Here is a 23,231-nt window from a genome sequence, read left to right as displayed (position 1 = left end):
ACAAGTTATAACCAATGTTATAGATGGTAACTTTTTTCAATGCTCAGGACGCAACATTAAAGTAATGTAAAAATCCAGACATTTTAATAACGTTCAGGGCATGTTCACGACAGAAGATTAATGAGATGTAAAAATGTAAACATTATTATAATGTTAAGAGGTAACCGCAAGCAATGTTATACGTAACATCTTTATTGCAACATTATTACAATGTTCAAGGCATAACGTAGAAGTAACTTTAGAAATTTAACGTTTTAAAATATCAAGGTAATAATGTCAGGTAACGAAATAAATCTGAACAAAAGTGTAGCATTTATGTTACAAAGGCAGAGTAATGTTATGCCTCAGGCATTAACAAAATGCTCAAACTAATTGTACAATATACCTGGCTTTTACCAAACTCCTCTGGGTTTAATGGGGTCAAAACACGTTCTCCCCCCGAAATTTCTGGTGAGGGATGTGGGGAGGGGGGGTGTCGTGTGTACAGAAGCACTGCGAAAGCCCAGCAGCCGTTACGGCTTCCGTGTAAAACACCCACCCTCTCGTATAATCGACCAGATTTTGGGGAAACGCCCAAGGTGGTGTAATATTCTGCGAAGGAAAGTTTGACATTCACCTTAATGGAGCCGTACGGCTACAAAGGAAAGCTTTAAAGCTTTCTCAGAAACTTCGCAGTTGAAGAAAAATTTGTCCTGATCCAGGATTCGAACCCCGAACCACCGCTTAACCGGAGCAAGCGCTGTACCAACTGAGCTGATTTGATTTGATTGTAGGGTTTAACGCGCCGACGCAACGCAGGCGATGAGGCGCGTCGTAGTGGAGGGCTCCGGATTAATTTTGACCACCTGGGGATCTTTATCGTGCGCCGAAATCTCGTGTACCAACTGAGCTAACCAGGAGACTAGTCGTTTGTAGCGCGAGAGCGAATTGATCAACAACTCGAAGTGAAGGACAGGTGTAACCGACCAGATTTAGGGGCAACCTTCCTTCACCCACCCTCTGGGTGGATAGAATGAGTTCATCCTTTGGCAAAAGCGTATCCATGCTGTCACTCTGCTCGAGTCCCGCTGTCAACCTCGTCAGGAAGGGTACTTGTTACTGTTTTGCTTTGACCCATCTTTCACCATCCACTAAAGCAGTTAGGTTTGCCATCGACTTTTTGACGTCATCACCCGGGCACCACCTTTTGCTGGCCGCTCGACCATCACGCTGCGACACATGACGGAGGCGACGGAGCAACGTTCGGGGACGCAGTCTCGAATGCAAAATCGTCCTCTTCTTTCTTCCGCCGAGTGCCAATCGCGCTGGTTTCCCTGGGCGCTTTGTCGTCCGCAGCAGGGCAGGAGGATGTACCGCAAGTGAGCGGTAGGGCCTACTGCACTCTCCTTCGTCTTTTCGTGCCAGTATTACCATGTTGATCTGCAATGTTGTAGATAATTGTCAAGAAGTTTGACAATGTTGACAGCATATTTCTAGAATTATTGGAAATAAATGTTTCGCCTATGTTAACGTATCGCCCAGGATTCTCAAACTTTGGCTGGGCGGCTGAATCGGGAGACAGACAGACAGACAGACAGAGAGAAAGACAGACAGACAGACAAACAGACAGACAGACAGACAGACAGGACAAATATCTTGCTTTTGAGCAACCCAAGAAACATTATCGTATTTCAAACCCAGGTTAAAGGACGTGTGCTGAGAATCTTGAGTTATGACGAATATTATTTGGTACTGCTGCGTAACAGCACGGGATTTGAAGTGCTTAGAGCACGTGTTTTAGGTGTCTTCGTGTAATAATAATAATAACTGTTTGTTTATTGACCCATAGTGATAATACAGTTATTGTCGGGTCAGCCCAAGCCAGAAAAGCTTGGGCTGACGCCAACGGAAAACCGTGTACTCCTTCGAGAGGTGAGGTTCTCTTGTTAAGAACACCACGTGTGCTGGCAATACTCACAAGCACGGAAAAGGCATTCTTGAGATACACACCTGGCCAATTAAGTATAATAAAAATTAGTGATGCAAGGCTGGGGGAACAGCAGAGCGGGCAGTTCACCTAGCTTTTCGCTACACTGACAGCGGATCCCAGGAGAGAGGTAGCAGTCGGACCCCAGAAGTTCCAATCCTTTTTGGACGGCGGCACTGGGAAGCAAATACCGTTAAAGGATGTACAGTGTTTTATTCAATAGCAATAACCTTCATCCATTTCGTCGTCGTCTTCCGACGGCACAGCCACGTAGGGCTTCCTGGCTTCGAACGCCCTAGAGGACGCGTAGGGCGTCCTCTTGCAGTGCATGCTAGCCCCGGCAGACCTCCGCTTCTTCGCCAGCTGGTCCCGTGGCCGTCTCCACGTGTGGATTGTGAAGAGATGGCTTGACAGATTCGTCGTCGTCGTCTTCGGCGTAATGAAACCGTGGCGCGCCGGTCAATACATGGCGACGACGACGAAGACGGGAGCTCCTCATGTGGCGTACGCCCACGTGCAAGCCTGAACGACGCCGGGAGGACGCCGCAAGGCGAGCCCGCACGTGTGCTCGGGGTCTTCTGTTTCCGCCGGACGAATGTGTGTCGGCCAAAAAATCTCTGCTGTTAGAAACGGAATTTTAAGGGGATGTTTTAAGCCATCTCTTAACACGGCCTTCAAACAAGATACGTGAGGCGTTTATTGAGCAGGAACGCCGCCTTAAAATCTAGGGCACTCGGGCTCAATGCTGCTGATGAATGCTACGTACATAAAATAGACCAAAATCGGAGGGCAAGGCGAAAGAAAAATGGCGCCTATGAAGGTCAAGCCGCTTCAAATAGCTAGCGCTTTTAGGGTTCATAATGGTTACCCGCAGCACAAACTAAACGGGACGAGGGAGGAGTACACAGGAGTGCCGTCCCGTTTAGTTTGCTCTGGTGAATCAATATGAATCTGTACAAACTAGCCCAGTTTTCGACCCTTTGCACTTCAAAGGTTCCCCACTCCAGCTTTAAGGCCATCAGCAGCTCGATAAGTAAGGTTATTAAGCCCAAGAGGTCTCTGCTGCCACAGGTACACGCATAAAATAGAATGTTTTTTGCCTGGAAAGTGTCCCGTGTGTTTTTGCATCTGCGCGTTATAACCGGCGTCAAATTACTTTTCCAATTTTCATCTCTAAATTTACCTGTACGTTACAATCATGGGCGCGTTAGAATCGTGCAAATACGGTCATAAATGTTCTACGCATCACGCGCACAAATTTTTTACATGAAATTCAAAAAGAACGTTGCATGGAACACCAATTTCATATGCGGGCACGCCGGTGTTCGTCGTACAGAAGGCGCAGAAGCGTACGGCTAAGAGAGCACCTGTGCTCTAGCTGAGCAGGACGGTCGTACAATGTCGTACTGCCTCGGACGGTCGGACGGTGTTGGACGGTCGTACTGACGGACAGATAATGGACGGACGTACGGATGGACAATTTCGTACGGTCGTACTGCGCACCAATGAATTGCCAGATGCGGATCTGGCAATTCATTGTGCGCAGTGTACATATAAGAGCGACCCCTACTTGCCCAGACGAGTGTTGTGTTATCCGCCTTATCAAACTACCGAGGGGATTGCGGAGTCATGCCGCATGCATAGGTTTTATTTATTAAAGCGAAGCTCTAGTGTCGTCACTGATGCCGTTGTCGGCCAATACGCCCTGCAGGAAAGCCAACTTTCTCTGACAATGATGATGAATGATTGTGGGTAAAGTGAAAGAAAAAACGCTTCGCGGTCCGGAATCGAGCATGGGCACTTTTTATGTCCATACATTTTGGCTCGCAGAATATTGGGTCTCTGATGCGGCTACTATTTTCGGCGACATGTGACCCGCCGCTCCAAAAAAGTTAATATCGCGGCATCGAGTTGCATTTATTGACATCAATGCACTGCAAACCTCATTAAATTGTCATTTCAAACTGCGCTCCGAAATGTCACAGCGGAAACAACGTGTTCACTAGGAAAAAAGTTCAGCAAAGACGATTTGCTGTTAGTCAAAGCGAAGTGTATATATATACGAATCCAATTAGGTTAGCCCCCACACACAGATTACATACAGCAACGTACAAAACAATAAAATAACATCAGCACGCGGGAACATCCCGGTCAATTAAAAAACCCGCACTTTTTTCTGGGATTCATCGCCGACCCAGCAGGGCATTGAAATGCTTTCGCAAAAGACTCGAAGTTGGCCATCGCCTTGTTGCAGTCACCACCGTCCAAGTTTTCTGCGGCCGTATAAGCACACGACATGTAGCAGGCGGTAAGGAAGAAGGTTTGCTCTTCAGTGAAGTTAGTCACAAGGACGACGTCATCTCTGCTCCGCGCTGCCTGGAACGCGGCGAACGCGATTTCCATTGCCGGAACTTCTGGAAAGATGCTGCCGCCGTTGCGCGCACACCGGTTCACGCGGTCGTCATAAGCCTTTTGCGTGCTCTCTGAAAGCCAAGATGAACCGACCCGGAACTTCGGATCCACCGTGACACCCACCCTCATTCACAGCCCCCACAATCGTCTGGGAATACCAGTAGCCGAGCCCTCCATAGAGCATACCTTTTGTGCCTTTGGTGTAATAGGCCGGGCCAGATAAAGTTCCGATGGCAACCCGCGCAGCGTTAAGTATGTTCACGTAGTGAAGGTACGGTTGCGAACTGCTTGCGGGAATGCGCTGAATCTCGTAGCCCTCTGGCGAGCCGAAGAGATTGCGCCCTGCACGCCGTGACTGAATCCAGAAATCTATAAGTGAGCTGGCGTTGTCTGGAAATGCCGCATAAATGCGACTGAGGTTAGAAGGGCTGGTGAAGTTGTCCCTTGGCCACATCGTTGTTCGAAGCTTTTTAAACTTCTCAGCCGCAATAGCCTTAGTCGCTTCGTCCATCCAGTGGGCTGTGGATGTCAGCCCAATGGCCGCCTGCACAAATGGGCCGAAAACGTAAAAGATTGTTTTATCTTTACAAACGTATGCTAAAGGTGGTATGATTCTATTATCTGCAATGAGAGTTATCGATCCATCGCTTGCGATGAGAAAAAAGCGCAGCATGACTTTGAATGACAAAAAAATATAGGTCATAAGTATAGGTCAATTATCGACATTACAATATTTCTCATAGATATATCTCTGTAAAAAGGGACATTGTTTTTATCACGCTTCTAAAGCCCGGTGAAACTTTGGCGAATAGAATGCGGGAAGGAAACTTGCCCGATATTAGGGACCGGGAAATTAAGTCGGTGACGCACTTGATGGTGGTGATGCGAAAACCACTAGAATAGCAATAACTCTTGGTGAAGTTCGAGAATATTAATTCTACCTCCTGAGCCCTCACAGAGGAAAGAACAATACGAAGCAACTTTCTATTGAAAGCACTGTAGCGCATGTGAATGAATGTGAAGCATTGGTGCGCATGTGTAAGCGATGGATCAAGGACCTGAGGTATTTCTCCGTTTTCTAAATTGGTGAATACCAATTCGGTTGTGTTCTAATAGGTACTACAAAAGGCTAAAGTAGCAACTGGCTCTGATAAATACCGATTCAAACAAACTAGTTTAAATCGGTATAAATGGGAATCACTAAACTCACATGCCGAATTGTTTCGGTGTCTGAACTTGTGTCGCCGGGTGGTGTAGCCCCAAGCTAGCACATTAGGATGGCTAGGTTCCGCTGTCTCACCCTTCGAAAGCAATACTCTCCGTTTTCTCTCTCTCGACTCACGGTCGGGGTACAGCAGCGGCGTCCGCACCCCCCTCCCCCCCCCCCCCACCCCCCCCCCCCACCCTCTAGCCCGGCCGTGGCCGACGCTGCTGCTGTGTGTGGGACACTGCCCCCGGGAATTCTAGGCAACGTCAGGAAGAATCTCAGGTTCAACTCTTCGTAGAGCCACGTGCGTGAATTTAAGTAAAGTTGTCTGGGCAATTGTGGGTGTCGTTTAAATCTTTGCTTGTCAACCACCTTTACAGCGTAGATTTGGCCAATTTTTTAGGTAATGTTTGGAATGTAGTTCACTTAGGAAATGCATGTGGAGAAGCGCTATTTTGCACACACTAACAGGTGGAAACAGGGTTCCTTTGGATGACGCTTCTGCTGAAATAACAAGATAATCCATGAAGACACATATAACGGATTCAGAAAAATTCACGGATACCGAAAAGTATTTTCTTGTCAAACGCACCTACTAACACTTACTAACGATTTGCTCGCAAATGCTGTTTGGGAATTGAAACAGATTCCATTTTTAGATTTCGACAAAGCCTTTGATAGTGTTCCGCATGATTTATTAATTTTAAAGCTCGGCCAAATAAACATTGATCCCAGAATTTTCAAATGGATTAAATACTTCCTTTTCAACCGTTCCAAATTTGTTATTGCTGATTACCACTGATCTGCTTTATCTCCGGGGAAACCAGGCGTGCCACAGGAATCGGTACTAGAAGCACTTCCTTTCCTTGTTTATATCAATGACCTTCCAGACTGTGTTCTAATCTTATCAATTAAGTTATTCACGCATGACTGTACTTTACCACAAAATTGCCAAACCTGCTGATATAGAAATTTTGCAAATGGACCTTAATAGTGTAACTGGTGTAACAAATGGCACATCAAGCTAAACATTGCGAAGTGCAAAAGTATGAGGATATGCCGAAGCCGAATAAAACATATACGCATGCGCACTTTCTTCACGATATTCCTCTTGTACATGCTAACTCATATAAATATCTTGGTGTACATATACCTAATAACCTGTCATGAAACACTCACATTGACCACGTAATATAAAGAACGCTAGTCGCATGCTAAGTTATTTGCGCCGGAATTTTTCTTCTGCACTGTCATCCTTAAAATTAACCCTGTACAAAACACTCGTCCGTTCCAAATTAGAATACGCATGCGCAATATGTGATCCTCACCAAACCACGCACACCCTCGCTCTCTGATGTGTCCAAAAAACGTGGCGTTCATTACATATTATCGTCACCTTCGCGAGTTCCGAGTGTCTCATCCATGAAAAATACGCTTAATCTGACCAGCCTTCACACCGTCGCAAATTCCCTCGTCTTTAATTCATGAAATTTATCATCACAACCCTAAGTTAAAAGATCAACTCATCGCTCCCGCACCCCGTTTCATGGCAAGTATTCATATTATCAAGATACTAGATCCCTGCGAAATTTAAACTCCAGTTAAATAAGTGGTTCACCTTTCATGAGCTATAATTGCAACTCTTGACGATCTCAAAACTCGAAACAGTCGTGAAATGTACCACGTTTTGTTTTTAGTCTAGTAAGCATGCTTATTTCAAGCCACAACGTTCACGCGCAACTGTGATTGTAAGTAAATACTGCAACGATTACTTTAACCAAAATTTTTGAGCGCGCGAATGGATGTGAACACTCACTTCTTACAACCACTGCGTAAGTTTTGTCCAATTGACACCAATGATTTAGGCTGCATTATTCCTCGTCTCACTAAGGCTCACTAAGAGGGTTCAACTTAAATTGAGAACGACTCAGCGGGCAATGGAGCGGAAAATGATAGGTGTAACATTAAGGGACAAGAAGAGAGCGGAGTGGGTCAGGGAGCAAAGTGGTGTTAAAGACATATTAGTAGAAATTAAGAAGAAGAAATGGACGTTGGCAGGGAATGTAATGCGAAGGCAAGATAACCGCTGGTCATTAAAGGCCAACTGCACTCAAATTTCACCTCGGCCAAATTTGGTTTTAATGCGTAGTAAGTACCCCCAAATAAGCTGAGACACAAGTGGTAGCCCCGTGAAACGCCTCGTTAATCAGTCAGAAGCGTTTAAAAAGGCTCCGCCGCAGACCACTCTGCACCTGCCGGGGGATCGCGTAAACAGCCATGACGCGCCTGTGACGTTCCAGCCGACGGTGGCTTTTTCCTCTGGCCAGCCACGCAGCGGGAGAACCGGTCGAGCTCTGCTGCCCCGTGCGCGCGTAGACTTACGCGCAGACATTCTCCCGAACTGGTGACCGTCCGGCCGCTCGCTGGACGGCTGCAACGTCACTGCAATGGCCGCGCTCTCCTCGGTTTCGGTTTCAAAATTGCCGATTTTTGCTGGCCGCCTGCGGCGTCCACGTGCGTATTTAAGCTGTTGTATTTTGCATGTTGATTTCTTGTTAAGCAGACTATACGGAAATAGGGTTTTCAAGAAGTCGAAATTTTGAGTGCAGTTGGCCTTTAAGGGTAACAGAGTGGATCCCTAGAGAAGGCAAGCGTTGCAGGGGGCGGCAGAAAGTTAGATGGGCAGATGAGATCAAGAAGTCTGCGGGGATAAATTGGTCACAGTTGGCACAGGACCGAGGTTATTGGAGAATAATGGGAGAGGCCTTTGCCCTGCAGTGGGCGTAGATAGGCTGGTGATGATGATGATGATGATGATTCCTCGTCTGGGATCCCGTTAACCCACCTCTACAATGGTCTTGAAGAAGTCCTCGATGCCAAGACGTTCAGCGGTGGAGAAGTGCGTTTGTGTGGCAGTAGCAGCGTCAAGGTAGTGGTAGCTGGCCTCCACTTCTCTAGCGCAGTACAGGGGGCGTTCCTGCTCTGCGCTGCGTTCGTCTCCGAAAAGAGTTACGAGAACTTGGTCGGGACTTGCCAGGCCTCCGTACTGCTGTACAAACAGCCAGGACAAGTAGCTCCTCAGCTCAGTGTCACTGTATTTTTCCAGTATGCGACGTATCGCAACCAGCAGTCTGTCGTTCGTAAATATGACCACATCATCATCCTTTATGTTTTGCTCTAGACGAATCTTGTTGTTCATGATGTTCAGCAACACTTCAGTTCTGTAGTTCACTGCGGAGGCAAATTTCTTTACAGTAAATGACAAAGGAGATTGGGTTTCATAAGCGACACCCAGTAGCGTCTCGAAGACAAAATTTTGCATATCGAAGCTTTTCTTGAGTACCTTGTCACTGGGATAGTCGGAGTTACCGGCAAAGATAGTGAACAACTGGTGCCAGTATTTGCGGTAGATTTGAAAGCTGAGCATTTGCTTGTAGACCAAGTGCCACTCAGGGAGCAACTTGTTGTTTCCGAACAGAATTCGGCGTCTGGGTGCGCTCTTGGTGACCCGTAGGATCCGCAGGCGAAACAGCAGTGGTACCTTCCAGTTGAATGCGAGATCGAGCATTATGCCGAAGGAGTTCTCTGCCGCAGAAGTCTCTTCAGGCCAATAAAGTCCGCGTTGATTCATGAAATCCTTCATGGTATCAATGGCTGGTCTGCCGGTTGTCATGCAGCGATCGAACATGGCGACTGCCTTTGACACCACGGATAGAGAGGGCGCACTATGGTAGAGCCGTTCGTTTAGGCCACTGAGCCACGCATGCACCATGTCCGAATGCACAGACCTGGACAGTTTGAAAGTTGGGTTGTGCTCCCAGCGGCCGCAGACGTACTGGGTGAAGTTAGTACAAGGGTTTGTTGAGTAGTCAATCGCTTTTTGTAGCAGGTACAAGTGTTTCTTACAGTCCTCGCTTTCGCAAAGCCCGCCGTCTTTGATTTTATGAGAAACACTTTGTTTGAAGATCCAATAAAGGAACGGGATGGTAGACACCAATGCCAGAAGACCAACCAACGCGACGATACTGAGGCCGGGGCATCTCTGCAGCAGTGACGTTGGGCTGTGCTCCCTCTGCGTGATATAGCACGTAGATATCGATAAATCTCTCACATCGAAGTCAATTCTTTGTGCATAATACCCCGCAGCTCCCACGAACTCAATGGTTCCTATAACATCATAGTATATACACCGTTTTTGTTGATACAAAAGATCCGTAGAAAGCTGCCTCAAATTAACGCTAGAAAAATAGAGCTAATACCACGTCAGAAAAACCAAATCGTAATTCCCTGTCGGGTCACGAATAGTCACAGTACTCGATGTTAACATACCAGGGGTTGTTTAAGAACATTATTTGCGACGGTTTCATTTTTGCTCCTTTTAAAGGGACACTGAAGTGATTTGTAAACATTGCGGGATTACTAGCGCAAATTGTAGTCCGGAGTCCATAGGTCATGTTTCGACCACTCTGAGCGCGTTTACGCGAATTTATTTAGTAGAAAAAGCAATTCGAAAATTCTGTCCTCCTCTCTGCACCCTCGCCCATTTTTTGTGGCGTTTTCGTGTGTCACGAGGAGACGAGCTGGCAATTGGCTGCGCTACTGCACGGTTCGCCGACCTTCCGATCGAGTCAGTCGGCAAAGCGTTAAGTCCGCCGGCCGCCGACGGGTCGTCGCATTGGCTCGCTCAATTGAAACTAAGCCACCACACGTTTGTGAATGAAATAATGTGCCTTTCTTTACTTTGTTAGTTTGTACACTGTATCTAGCTCCAAGTCGAATCAAGGTCGCCTCACACAAGCGCTGCACAAGGGCACATGCGACCCTTCGCTGACTTTACGCTAGTAGGGGAATCTAAGGCCACTTGAAGGCGGGAGAAGAGTCAACGAAGTCAATATTGGTACTAAGAAAATAAAATCAACTGAAACGTTTACTGTACAGCGCAAACCTAGGGAGCAGCATGCACTTTTTTGCGCTGGGTGAACAAGCACAGCAGTCAGCAGCACGACCGCACATCTGCGAACGCTTTTCCGTCCAAGAAATGCAATTGCTAGACGTGAGATGTTGTGGATGTTTGGGGGACACTTACTGCACGGGCGCTATACGACAATTAGTCACCTAAAGTACTTCAAATGATAAGGCTAAATAAAAGTGTAAACTGGTTATACATTATATACATTATATATCCAGCCTTGGCAAGCTGCCACTAGCATACACTTGCCTGCAGAACATGCTTACGCCATGCTAGCGTAAAGGCCGTAAGCGCCTATTTTTCTGCATGCGTAAAGCTGCTATTGTGCACGACGAATACCCTAAAATCACCTGATCTGATGTATATATCTCTGTAAATAAAGTGTTTGTTATTAAAAAAAGAACTGCCCTGTGGCCGAGCGATCTAAGGCGCTATGTTATCGTTTTGCAAGTCGCAAGTTCGAATCCCCGTGGGTGCGACTTTTTTTGCCAGTTGATGTTTTCATTTTCGGCCGATGTTTTCTAAACATGAGTTCACCATTTTTTGGCCGTAACGTTCACTGTTCCACGAGCGAGTTTGCAGAACGCAGTTCTCGTTACCGTGCTGCTGCTTGCGGGCAGTGGGCACAGGCCTGAATGAGCACACCCTTGGCCGGGTGCGAACACGCTTTTTACGATACAGGCATGACTGAGGCAAGCTCCGAACATGAGAGAAAAGCGCATGGCATTTGAGCGTCAGCGGTGACGCGGAGGGCGTCATCCACTGCGTAGGCCTCGGCTAGTGATTTCTACAATTCCAAGCCGTCCTGGGAGGCTTATCTAAGGCATTTTACATCCGACAATATGGCAGAAGGGTGGTACGGCGATTACTGAGATATCGAGAATGCCCATCCAACGATGTCATCGGATGTTGCTTTACAGAACCGAAACCGAAACTTGTTTGAATGCTAACCTCGGACATCGTCCAATCATGGTGCTATCTCCTCGCGACGTCACAGCTTTAATTGGTGCGGCCGCTACAGACCGCGCATGGTAGTTTTTCTTATTTCCCGCTTTATAAAATATTTAACGACTTTTCAACCGGATAAACGATGAAAAGTGTGTTAATTTAAGCCAGTGTAAGCAGTGCAAGCAAAACCGGGAGCTTGACAAATTCACTTCAGTGTCCCTTTAGGAGGCAATGAGTGAGGAGGAAAAGAGAGAGAGGGAGAGCACCTTTATTAGAAAAAGAGGACCACTGGTCACGATGGACGAAATGGACGGGAAGGAAGTTTAAGGGAAAATTAAAAAAAAAACTCTGAAGAACTGGGCCAGTTCTTCGCATCTGCAGTTAATGGGCCAGTTCCTGGTAACCGCAATAAAGTCAGGAGTTCGTACAGGTTCAGCATTTCGGTCTGGGGGGGACCAACGCCAACAACCCGTGTTACACCGCTTTTATTTGAGTAAATTAGAATTTCAGATACCAGTTGTGCATGAATTTGTTGCGGGTCAAGTTGTGGTTGGGGGGATTTAATTGTAAGGTGGCTGGCAGAGGCTGCATACCACCAAACAAGGTGTGTGAGGTCCGATGTAGTCGTAAGGACATCGGAGGGGGGGAGGTATGCCATTTCGAAATTCCTCGGGTGTGTAGGCTGAATCTGCACTACATTTGTTAATAAATGCTGCACTTGAGCGGCCAAGGGGTGAGGATAAAATAAAAAAAACAGTATATTATGAAGGTTTGGACACCACAGTAACAATGACGCCAATTACGACTAAAACGTAGCGCAAGAGGATAGAGGTGCGGAGGAAATAAAAAAAACAAAACAGTATATTGTGAAGATTTGGACACCACAGTAACAATGCTGCAAATTGTGACTCAAACGCAGAACAAATCGATAAAGAAGAAACGCTAGATAAACGCTAGATAAAGAAGAAAAAAGTAAACACTTACTGCCGCGTGTTTATTCTATTCCGTCATTGGGATATATTCGAGAGCTCCGCGGTCGACCAATAAAGATAATAGATGCTAGCGCTAATGCAAGTTATTTTGGTATACCCCCATGAGTATCCAACTGCTGATGGTAAACATCAAGAATTTTCAATTTTTATGAATATTAACCATATTTTCTTGCAAATAATGTTTTCTGGAAGCGATGAAATTCAGCTAAATGGAAGTTTTTAGTAATAGAAAATATACAAATGTGAGAGGTGTTTATAGTTTTATGTATGACCGGCTGATTTGTGTTTATCCCAAAATTTGTCTCGCACAAATTTGTTTCGTTTATTGTCTACAAGCCATTACGTTTACTCCATGCAATCATTTTATAGTTTAATGTCACGGATATTTTACAATATAAAGTCATATTGTCTGTTGACATAAGTGATTTTTTTTCTCTCTCTCTCTCTTTTTTTTCTATCAATCGTTTTTCTATATCTCTCTATCTACATGATGCAGAAATGTGTTACCAGTACGGGGGCGCAGACCATTGTCAAACCGTATATCGCAGGTCTTTTTTCAACCCCCTGACATTTGTATGAATTGCAGTTGCAAAATAAAATTGATTGATTCATTGATAGATTGATCAAGTAGTATATAAAATCCTCGCCATTACATCTCAGTGTGAGATTTGTTCCTTGTCCTTGGTTTTTCGCGTACCCTTGCTGTAAGCTGCAGTGGCCCTATTAGCTTGAGTTTCTATCCACTGAGCCGTTCTTTTAGGTGCACGAAACAGGCTACCGGTGTTGTTTTATAACCTTTGCTCTGCTGCACTGAGGAACAGTGATGGCAAACCATTTTCCAGTCCACTTGTTTCATCTCTCCATTTGGAGATAACCCAGGTTAAGGTATGGAATGTGATTAGGGTAAATAAACATAAATTGCAGCAACAAAATGACTCCAGGTTTGTATGCAATTATCCTTCACTGTGCAGCTACTAAAACAGTTAACAGAAACGCTTGGAACCATAGCACTTTTGCTCCGCTTCTAAACCTCGCTGACGAGAGCTAGGTCAGCCGCATCAGAGGAAATTTAAACGTCTTGACGGCAACAACTATAATACAAGGTTGTATGAACCGTAGTTACTTAAAGAAACTTTTGCCCTAACCTTCTGTGACCAAATGGTATGCCAAAATGATATTGGTACGGTGCAAAGCGTAGAAAACACTTCAACTCACGGCGGCAGGTGGACTACATGCAGTGGCGACATGCTCAAGGAGAAAGTCGTTCATGCCCTTGAGAGACTGTCGCGCCAAACTCATAGCCTTTTTTGGAGGTTTCCCGCTATACGTTGCAGTGGCGGCGGTTGGCTTGGGCTGTGACTCAGCCAGGGACAATTTCGAAGTAGACAGTGGGTGGGGTGCCTCTTTGCTCGCCATGTAAGGTCTAGTATCCCAATTGGCAATCGGTGGTGCCTGGGATGTCGGCGATGATCTCGGTGTCGATGAGCTTGGTTCCGGAAGCCTCCGCTGCCCTGACGATGTCATGGATATTGAAATGCGTGTGGCTCGCACTGTTTGTGGTGGCAATGCGGGAGGCGCATCGTCTACCACCGGCTTCAGGGAGGGCGACTGAATCTCCGTAGGAGGCGGGAAACAGGGCTCGGCCGGCGCCGATGACTCCTGTAGCGTGGGGGGCGGGTGGGGGCTACCAGGCTTCTGTGACGCCTGCTGGCGGCGGCGGCGTTTCATGGGAGTCGTGGCTCTGCGGGAGCGCTGGTTGGCAGTGCTAACCAGGTTCAAGGATTTGACGTCGACGTCGGGCTTCGCTGAAGGATGAGCCATCGAGCACTGGTTTCGCAGTAGCACTGCAGATCACGCTTCTTCTGCTTCGCTGGGCAGGCCACACGCAAATGATGGTGATAGCGGTAATTACTTTTCAAAGATGACTCCTGTTACGTCTTCGTCAATCTACTCGCATTCGAAACCGGTATTGCAGAAGTAGTATCTTCTCGTTAATTTACCTCGCCTAATTTCTAGCTCCGCCTCTACTCTGTCAACTAATCTTATTAGGGACGAAACTGTTTCGTGTTCTAATTGAATGCGAAAATTTCTATCTTTCCGACTGACCTTCTATTCAAACACACAGCCAAAGATTTGGAAAATATCTTGAACAAGCAGTTGATGAGGTCGACCTTTAAAAACAGCGAAAACGGCAGGATAGTGACATGCACGTGAACATCGAAAATAAAAAACCTTGAGATATTTTGTGCAAAATTTCGGAGACTTCCAAGGCTCCTTGTGTGGTGTAATACTAAAACGCTACATTTTATTTTAGGCGATGCGGTGATGAAAGTTTTGTCGTTCAAACCTTGATATCGTGGCGTTGAGAGTCCATCGTAATATACACAGCAGCGATGGAATTATTGTGTTCTCACATTATGATAGTGATAATCATTCTAACTTTACGTCGTTCTCTTTGTTCTGGTAAATGTTTTAGAAGCGTGACAAACCGCTGTGATTTGCCTATTACAATCTATTAGCTTAGATTTGCGTGCTTATTTGGGTAATTTGCTAGCACAGGTTTTATGTGAAGGCGTCGGCATATGTGCCCATCAGGAGACTTTAAATCAAAGTCCACAACGTGTTGACTGGGTCCACTTTTTGTGAGATGTGATCAAGGATCGGTTGTGGCGCCAGGGGTGGCTGTCAGAGCCATATGCTTGAGGTCATGCGTTGAAGTTTTAGACCAGCAAGTTTTTATTGACTTTATTTTTCTTGACCCACTAAGAACAAATGTTTATTTCAATTTGGGTATTTTTTCTTTTCCCACTGCTTCTTCTGAGTGGATATATTCGCTTACCACTTCCACTGTCTCACCACCTATCTCAAACCACTGTGCTCTCCCCAGGCTATTGATGATTACTTTGGTTTTCTGCGTATTAATTTTCAGGCCCTGTGAAAATTGTCTCTCACGACGAAAGTGTGTAATTTACCGGTACTCACCTACAAGGGCAGAAATTTGGAAGCTAACTAAAAGGGTTCAACTTAAATTGAGGACGAGCCAGCGAGCAATGGAGCGCCAAATGATAGGTGTAACGTTGAAGGACAAGAAGAGATCTGAGTGGGTAAGCGAACAAACGTGTGTTAAGGACATATTAGTAGAAATTAAAAATAAGGGCGTGTGCAGAGCATGTAAGATAACCGTTCTTCATTAAGGGTAATAGTGGATCCCTAGAGAAGGCAAGCGGTGCAGGGGGTGGCAGAAAGTTAGGTCGTCAGATGAGATCAATAAGTTTGCGGGTATAAATTGGGCGCAGTTGACACAGGCCCGGCATAATTGAGATCCATGGGAGAGGCCTTGGCCCTGCAGTGGGAGTAGGCAGGTTGTTGTTGATGATGATGATTTTCGTAGTGACGTTTATTGTAGAGGCGGACGTTGATATTGTCACGGCAGAGGTGGACAATGCCCCAGTGGCGTAGCCAGAGGGGGGGTTTGGGGGGTTCAAACCCCCCCCCCCCCGAAATTTTCGCTGCACCCCTCCTACTTAGTGATGTAGCCAGGGGGGCCTGACCGGGCTTCATCCATTCCCCCCCCCCTCTTCCACGAAATTTTTCGGGCCTGCGCCGTGCTGCCTGTTTTGCCTGGTACGTCGCCTTTGAACAAAGGCACATATCTTTCCCAAGTGCGGCTATTAGAAACATGCACGACTAAATGCCTGCCCTACGCATTCTTGCTTACACAAGATAATTCTTGCTTACACTTCAGGATAATTTCGGAGGGGTGCAGCTCCAAAACCGATCGCGCCTTCGGGTAAGCTCAGCGCGCGGGAGCGTTGTGTCCCTTTGTGCGTACATGTCGCCACACGGAGAATTGGCCGGCTGAGTCGTTCTCGGCAAAGGAGATTGACTCGTCACGGTATGGACGAGGAAGCAAGGAGTGGTCCGCCCAAACTCGCGACGAAAAAGAAGAGGGACCGCCGGCTATTGACGGGTGAAGTCTGGTACGATGAAGGACCTAAAGGGAACAGACTATCATTGTACGTTAAGCAGAAGAACATGCAAGCGATGGTGGCAGGCCACGGCTGCTCCGTCTCCTAAAAAGGGGGAGATCGAGTGGCCGTGGGCAGACATTCAATACTCGTGCAAGGTAATTAAAGAATGCAATGCAGGGGGTGCGTATTGGGCGAAATGTGGGGTTTAGCTGCACGAATTTCGTGCGTGGGCAGAGGGCCTTTGTGAGTGAGGGCAGGGCGCACAGCAAAGTATGTCCCTCTTCCGCGCGTCACCCCTTCATTCTTCCTTTTTCACGTTTCTGTGAGCCCGCGAGGGTGTGGTCTCAGATTGCGCGCACTGCGTGTCCCCTTTTGAAAGCGGTGTTGCGACAGTCATTTTCAGCTCCGGGCGTAGGCAGATTTGTTCGGCGGTATTTTTCCTAACCTAGGAAATTGGAGAACAGCGGGTCAACAAAAAGGACGCGCTGCGTCTCACCGAGCCAGTTCAAGACTTTATCCTAAACGTGAGGGCACGGCAGTCACTAGCCCTGCCACAAGCAGACGGCAGTCGCGACAGTAACAAAGAACCGAAGGCCATCTTCAACCTCGGTCACAACTAAAACGCCTCCATTGCGTCCACGGCCACTTTTTACCTGGGCGGCCGCTGCCCGGAGCAGTGTATATTCAGGGGCTTAATTGAGGCACAACAAGAGCAATACGGTGCAAGGACAGAAGCGCCCATCCCTTTGGAAAGCTCATGTTCCAAGTGCCAACACATAAAAAAGGCCTCAAATTGTAAGTCATTTACTTCCATTGATTTTTCCTTGCATGATCACTGATGTCTTTTGACGATGGAAGTTGCTGTGCCTTAAGCTGTGCGGTGTAGCTCAATTGATCACTTTCTAAATTTAAATGACGTTGCAGTACCTTTGTTTCTGCGAGATAAAAAAACGTCTGTCTCGTTTTATTTCGAATGCAGCATTTGCGTTCGAATTGGTCGTTGAAAAAAGTTCTTACGGTCAAGCGGTAGGTGACTTTTAATGAACGAAAACGTAAAGTCAACTCCTATAAACGCCTAAACATTTTGTTATGCACAATCTTGGGGAGGGATGCTCAGAGTGTATCGGTACAGCTTTAGTATCGGTTCATGAAGAGTTTAAAATATATTAGTTCTCGCTGCAGTTTTAGTAGCTTGACTTAACAGGGACACAACTCCATGTGAAGTAGCCGCTGTCGCATGGTGTGCCCGTTATCGCGTTTCATACCAACGCGTGCATCCACTGCTGCACCCAACTTTAAAATCATCATGCAGCATACGCAAGTGAAGGACATTCGTAATCGTGGCGCAGAAACATACGTGCCGTTGTTCCGTTAGCGCTTCCTGGCCTTCGAAGTTCTGAGTGCGTAAACGTATCATTCTTTCAATGCTCAATCGGTCTGCCATGACTACAAAATTTCGTAATTTAATCAACAGTCTACAGACCACAGTCCCTATAAAGAGCACCAGCACACCTCCGGCGCCACCCCATACGGGTGCGTGCTAATGTGCTTCTTTCTGCCTGGATGCGCAACTGTTACGTAAACATTCTAAAACGTCGAATGAAGGTACTTTTGAGCAATCGTCATCATTGCTTAATAACCAATATTACCGAGGAATTATCCCAGTAAAAAACACAATTTTTAGCAAACCTATCACGTCGTAGCGTGAAAGGTGAACATCACGGCCGCTGTCAACGAAGGCAATACTCTAAATGTGCCATTACTGTCTGCTTCACTCTGAAAAACGGCAGTCTGTAGCATTTATGTATGCGGGGCCATGCCATTACGCACGTTGTCTTGGTGGACTCCGGGAAACAAAAGCATCGCACCACCCGCGAAGGTGATGCTGGCTCTGTACAACTGCCCAATGCTCCGTTCTCTGGTGGACCAAAAAGCTTCCCAACATAATTTCCATTTCCCGACTCTCTAACGAAAACTACAAAATTCCTGTACACCCTATAGATTCCAGATCCGCCCATGCTCATACACTGCACATGCTGTTTTCTCCTTTAGCTTAAAACCCGCCGTGTGTACTCGGCTGAACAATGGCAGCGCACGAGTCAGCTAAAAAGTATGTCCTTTCATTAAAGTTTGAAATTAAAATAGTAGGACCTCATTATAACTCCTTCCTCAGATCTCACGGCAAAATTCCGAACACAGCAATGATTTGCTCAACTTGCACAGAGCATAGCCCGGTCTACATGGTGCATTTTTCGCCTGCGAATTCGGTGGAACGAACATTCGCTCTTGCGAAGTTCGCGATGCCTGGAAATGTCGTCTGCATGGTGCCTGCGAACCTCGCGATTTTAGACCTGCCCTTCAGGAGAGGAATTAACCAACCTCTTGGGCGGGTGAGGAGCATCGCTAGGCGGATGTGACGTCACGTTTGCTCGCAGCGTTCCCGTGCGGTATGTTTACATTTTTCCGAGTGCTGCCTACACGGCGTACGTGCCGTAGCGATTCAAGTAGTCGCGTTCGACAACGCAAGAATTCATAAACTGGCGATGGTTGTCGCCCTGTCAGTCGTCGTTCAACAGCTCCAGCATCTTCTGGGACAACAGCTTTGCAGTTATCTGTTACCATCGGCCAGTTACCATCGGCCGACCAGGTGAGTGTTTTTTGGCGGGTTTGCAATCAGTTCGCATATCTCCTACTGCAAAGCGTGCTTTCTGTTTGCGGCAGTTAAATTAGCGACGTTTACGAAATTGTTAACGGCGCGTTGTCACCGTCTTGCATTATTGTTGCTGTTTATGCTGCTCTGTTCGCGTCTGTCGGCGATCGCAAGCTGTTGGCGGTTTGTTGCACGGCGCGGAAACCCGTCTCGCCCGTGGCGCTTCTTTGTCTCTTCTTCAATGTGGCGTCATTAACATCGCTTGTTATCCTATACGATATCCTATACGATTTCTAAGCAACGTGCCTTGTGCTAACCTCTCTTAATGTTGTAACGAAAATGAACTTGCTGTGCGATCTATACGTGAAGTTAGAGCGTGACAGAACGCTGTTGGCAAGGTTTTCGTGTGCACGTGTGGTTCGTGAGGGCGTTGTAACACGCTGCTTTAGCCTCTTGCACCTCTTTCCTGCATCTAGTACTCTTGCTTGCCAGGAGTGCCTGCCAAGGGATGGTTACTTCGTTATGTGTTTTCATATTTAATAGTGAACCACTCAGCGTTCTATAACTGATGCAAATGCAGGCGGAACGACCCCGATAACTACGCAGGGCAGGGGCAGTGCTTGTGTGGTCTTCTCTGTCGTTTGCCCTTCTTTTCAGTCGTCGTAGATTATTTACTGTTGCGTGAACGTTGTTTGATTCTTCACGTTTCATTTTTCTCTTGCAGCATCTCCTGACTGCAGTCACGGTGCCCCTAGCCTGCGTGCAGCACTCATCCTGCCATTCTAGTGGGAACTGTTGTTCGCAGGCCACTTGTCACGACCTAACGGGTTCCCGCCCTTGCCTGGCTTATAATTGATGGTATACTTCAGATACACTGCTGCGTTCTCTCTCTGCATACATTTAAAGCGAGTGTTTACACTAACACAACAGTGGATAGCCATGAAGACAGCAGCGTGTGTACTGGTAATGCCAGTGAAAACAAAACCAAACGATCTACAGATCTATGCCAGCTTGACCATTACAAATCTTTCAGCGAGTGTCAAAGCAGTGGACAGCTGGGGATATCTCGTGCGCTAAATTGTGTTCTTCTTTCTGTTTGTTTTCTATTTGCTGGTATAAATTTACGAATTGATAGTATGAGTAAAGTAGACAGAGAACAAAGTGATTGCGTTGCTCTTAGAAATGCCTTACACGAAATAAAACTGCTTCCTGCGAGTTCGCACTGCTCAGTGCGGGTAAAAAAGGTTCCGTATAACAAATAATTTGGTGCACCCAAACCCATCTGTGATGAACATATGTCATGCATGGATTATTTAAGGGCATGTTATTAGCTTTGGAAAAACAAGAAAGTGACCTCTTTCTTGTGCAGAAAACTAGTTTAGTTGTGATTTTGGCTCTTATCTGTCCAGTGTCAACAGGAATAGTAGCCTTGATGCGCGACTTTGCGGACACTTTCCTGTCACCTTCCTTCAATGTCAACACAGTGGTGGTGAAGACTCCTGGGCAGTCGAAATCGCATGATGACAGGCAGTTATATTCTACCACGAGAAGCACCCTCCATAAGCCGTGAGGCCTTGCTCTGTTTTCAGTTGGGGCTCCTTTTGTTGCCAAGTGCCTTGGTCTTTTTGGGTAAAGCTCCCAAAACAAAGTGGTCTTGTCCCTGTTGGAATTGTCATGTTGATCATACCTTTCACCCACAGCTTTCCAGTTCATTTCACTTTTCTAACCCAATTCTAATGTTATTAGTGTAGGGAAATCTGGTGTCCAGCAGCTTGCGTTTCAAGGGGAATTGATGTAGCAACTACATCAAGCACTAGCTGATTCTGATGCTTAGTGGACTTTGCTGTGAGCCGTCCAAAGCACCACAAGGGGAAGCAGTGCTGGTCTTATGTAGTTTAGTACTTTGGAGCTGCAAAATTACAATGCACCTTTTATTACAATGCACCTTTTTTACCTCAATTTTTTTATGCTGCAGTGGAAATCATGCGAATGCATGTTTGTAAATGTCCATTCAACCAACAAATTCACGGCATGCCTTGACAGTAGGTGCAGTTTTATGCATCTAGATAATCACCTGTACCCATTTATCACAGGCCTGCAATCTGCACATGGTCGGATTTAAGCACCCTAAATGTGGCAAGTGTAACCGACCATAACACACAATCTTGAAAACTCTACCTTATCAACGCGAAAGCAATAAGTGGCCCATTGACTAAGAAGCCACTATCCGCTGTCTGTACTAGCACAACAGCTCCTAAACCGGGCGGCAGTGCAAAGAGAGCAAAGAGTGGATTGAGTTCAAAACTTTGGGAAGAGTTCAAACCACATGGGAATCAAACCCAGGACATCCCTAGTGCAAGTCCAGCACCACATCATTGACACCACTATAGCTCAGTGGGTCTAGCTGACTAAAGGTGGACCCAGGGAGCGCATTATGCCCTTAAACTGAAAAAAGTCCACAGGTACAAGCAACCCGACATACAATGAGTTTTAAATTTCTTGGCAATTCATTCCGTGGATATGGCGTGATTTTTTTTTCCACCAGAATAACTGCCGGAGTGGCGATTCTTGGCATTGCGAGTAAAAAAGTGGACCCTGATTTACAAGGCTACCTGCTTCTACGATATCAAAAAGTAGCTTTCGTTAGCCGGCGCCTCGGAAATCACATCGCTCAGTTTGAAGAGAACAAACTGCAAGCAGGCGGAGATCAATCACTATTTCTACAATACATTAGGTACAAACAGCTTCGTGAATATCGGCCCAGTATTTTTCACCTTGCTGCACATCGAGAATCGAATTTAAGAAGTGGTCTGAAACTATAAGCCAGCTTCCACATCTAAATGATGTACTAAAACACAAAAAAGTTTCCTATTGTGGCACTGTTTTCTACTTTCACCAGAGGCATGTGCTGCTGAAAACACTTTACTTTCAAGTGAACTATATCTAACGCTCTACCACTAGTAAATACTTCCCTTGAGAATTGAACAAAAAATCTAGTAGTTTATTGTTTAGGAGAAAAGCAGTTTCGTTAGCTTTCGCACTCCACGAGGAGGACGGCCGATATTTGTGCGGATGTATTTGTTACTATGAGAAAGGCTGATTTTGGTTCACTTAGCGAGTGAGGCAAAAGACGCCAAAATGTTTATACCTGCGTGTACAGCAACTCTAGTTAGGTCGTGAAACTTTTGGAAAGGTCTAAAAGGTGGCGTTGGGGCAGCCCAAATATGGCCGATATTGGACGGGGAAGTGCAAATGGTCAAGAATTTATAATATCTCTTTCTGTGGTAGGTGCAAAAGAAGTGACAAATGTAGGGCAACTGCTTGTTTTGCGCTTTGTTTTACCTTGAGTAAAAATATTATTTTCAAGTAAAAATAGTTTGTAGGCTTCTAACCTCTTTCATTGCATTGAAAAAAAAAGGCGGATATTGCTACCTATGCGGTTAGTTTTAAACATGTGATGATGACGGCAGTACAGCGTGCTGGTGTAGCAGAGAAATCCCGGCCGAACGCATCCCTGCAGCCGGTGCAGCGCCATGCAAGTCGCCAGAGAAGCGCGAGCTTCACGGACAGGTTCCCCAACCTCCGTCACAAGGCCGCTCGGAACTGGTTTCGGCGACTCTCCGCCAGGTGCATACGTCGTCTGCTCGGGGGTGCTTTGAACGAAGGTACCTGGCGTGCTCTGTAATACCGGAGCTAAGGATATCGCCATGGTGACTTCAAGAGCATAGACTACTTATCTGGATTAAATTTGGACAAACAAAAATTTGAGTGCAGTTGGCCTTTAAGCTACAGCACATAGCCGTAACATCCCCACTCAGGTGAATTGGCCAGTCACGATGATAGCTGCTGTCAGAAGCTTATGGCTCTTTCACCAATTTCCGTTTGTCTTAAAACAATGCTGCTTAAATTACACACTGGCCAACTGCACCTCATCGAGTATATTTTACGCTCCTAGCATTCTGCAGTAGCCTTGTTTAGTGTTAAAGAACTACGTATTTGATCACATGTGAAGACTGCGATTTCTGTTAAAGCATTTTGTGCTTTCAACCTGAATTGGTTGACGCTCGTCAATTCAACACTGGCTGCAAACTGATTGTGGTGTAATAAACATAAAAC

The 23,231-nt window shown here is 46.3% G+C and overlaps 1 protein-coding gene across 1 annotated transcript in view; it reads right to left on the bottom strand.

Moving 5' to 3' along the window:
- LOC144158581 (uncharacterized) overlaps window positions 1-23,231 on the bottom strand; it is a 116,830-nt gene continuing 93,599 nt past the window's right edge. The window contains exon 9 of the mRNA XM_077689561.1: window positions 1-1,419. The gene's annotated coding sequence lies outside the window, so the exon portion shown is untranslated. The remainder of the gene's footprint in view (window positions 1,420-23,231) is intronic.

The sequence above is a fragment of the Haemaphysalis longicornis genome, unplaced genomic scaffold (genome assembly GCF_048455015.1).
Source record: "Haemaphysalis longicornis isolate Haplotype H1 unplaced genomic scaffold, Haemaphysalis longicornis Haplotype H1 scaffold_10, whole genome shotgun sequence".
Taxonomy (NCBI): domain Eukaryota; kingdom Metazoa; phylum Arthropoda; class Arachnida; order Ixodida; family Ixodidae; genus Haemaphysalis; species Haemaphysalis longicornis.
The sequence above is the reverse complement of the archived record's forward strand: the minus strand, read 5'-3'. Positions and strand labels throughout refer to the sequence as shown.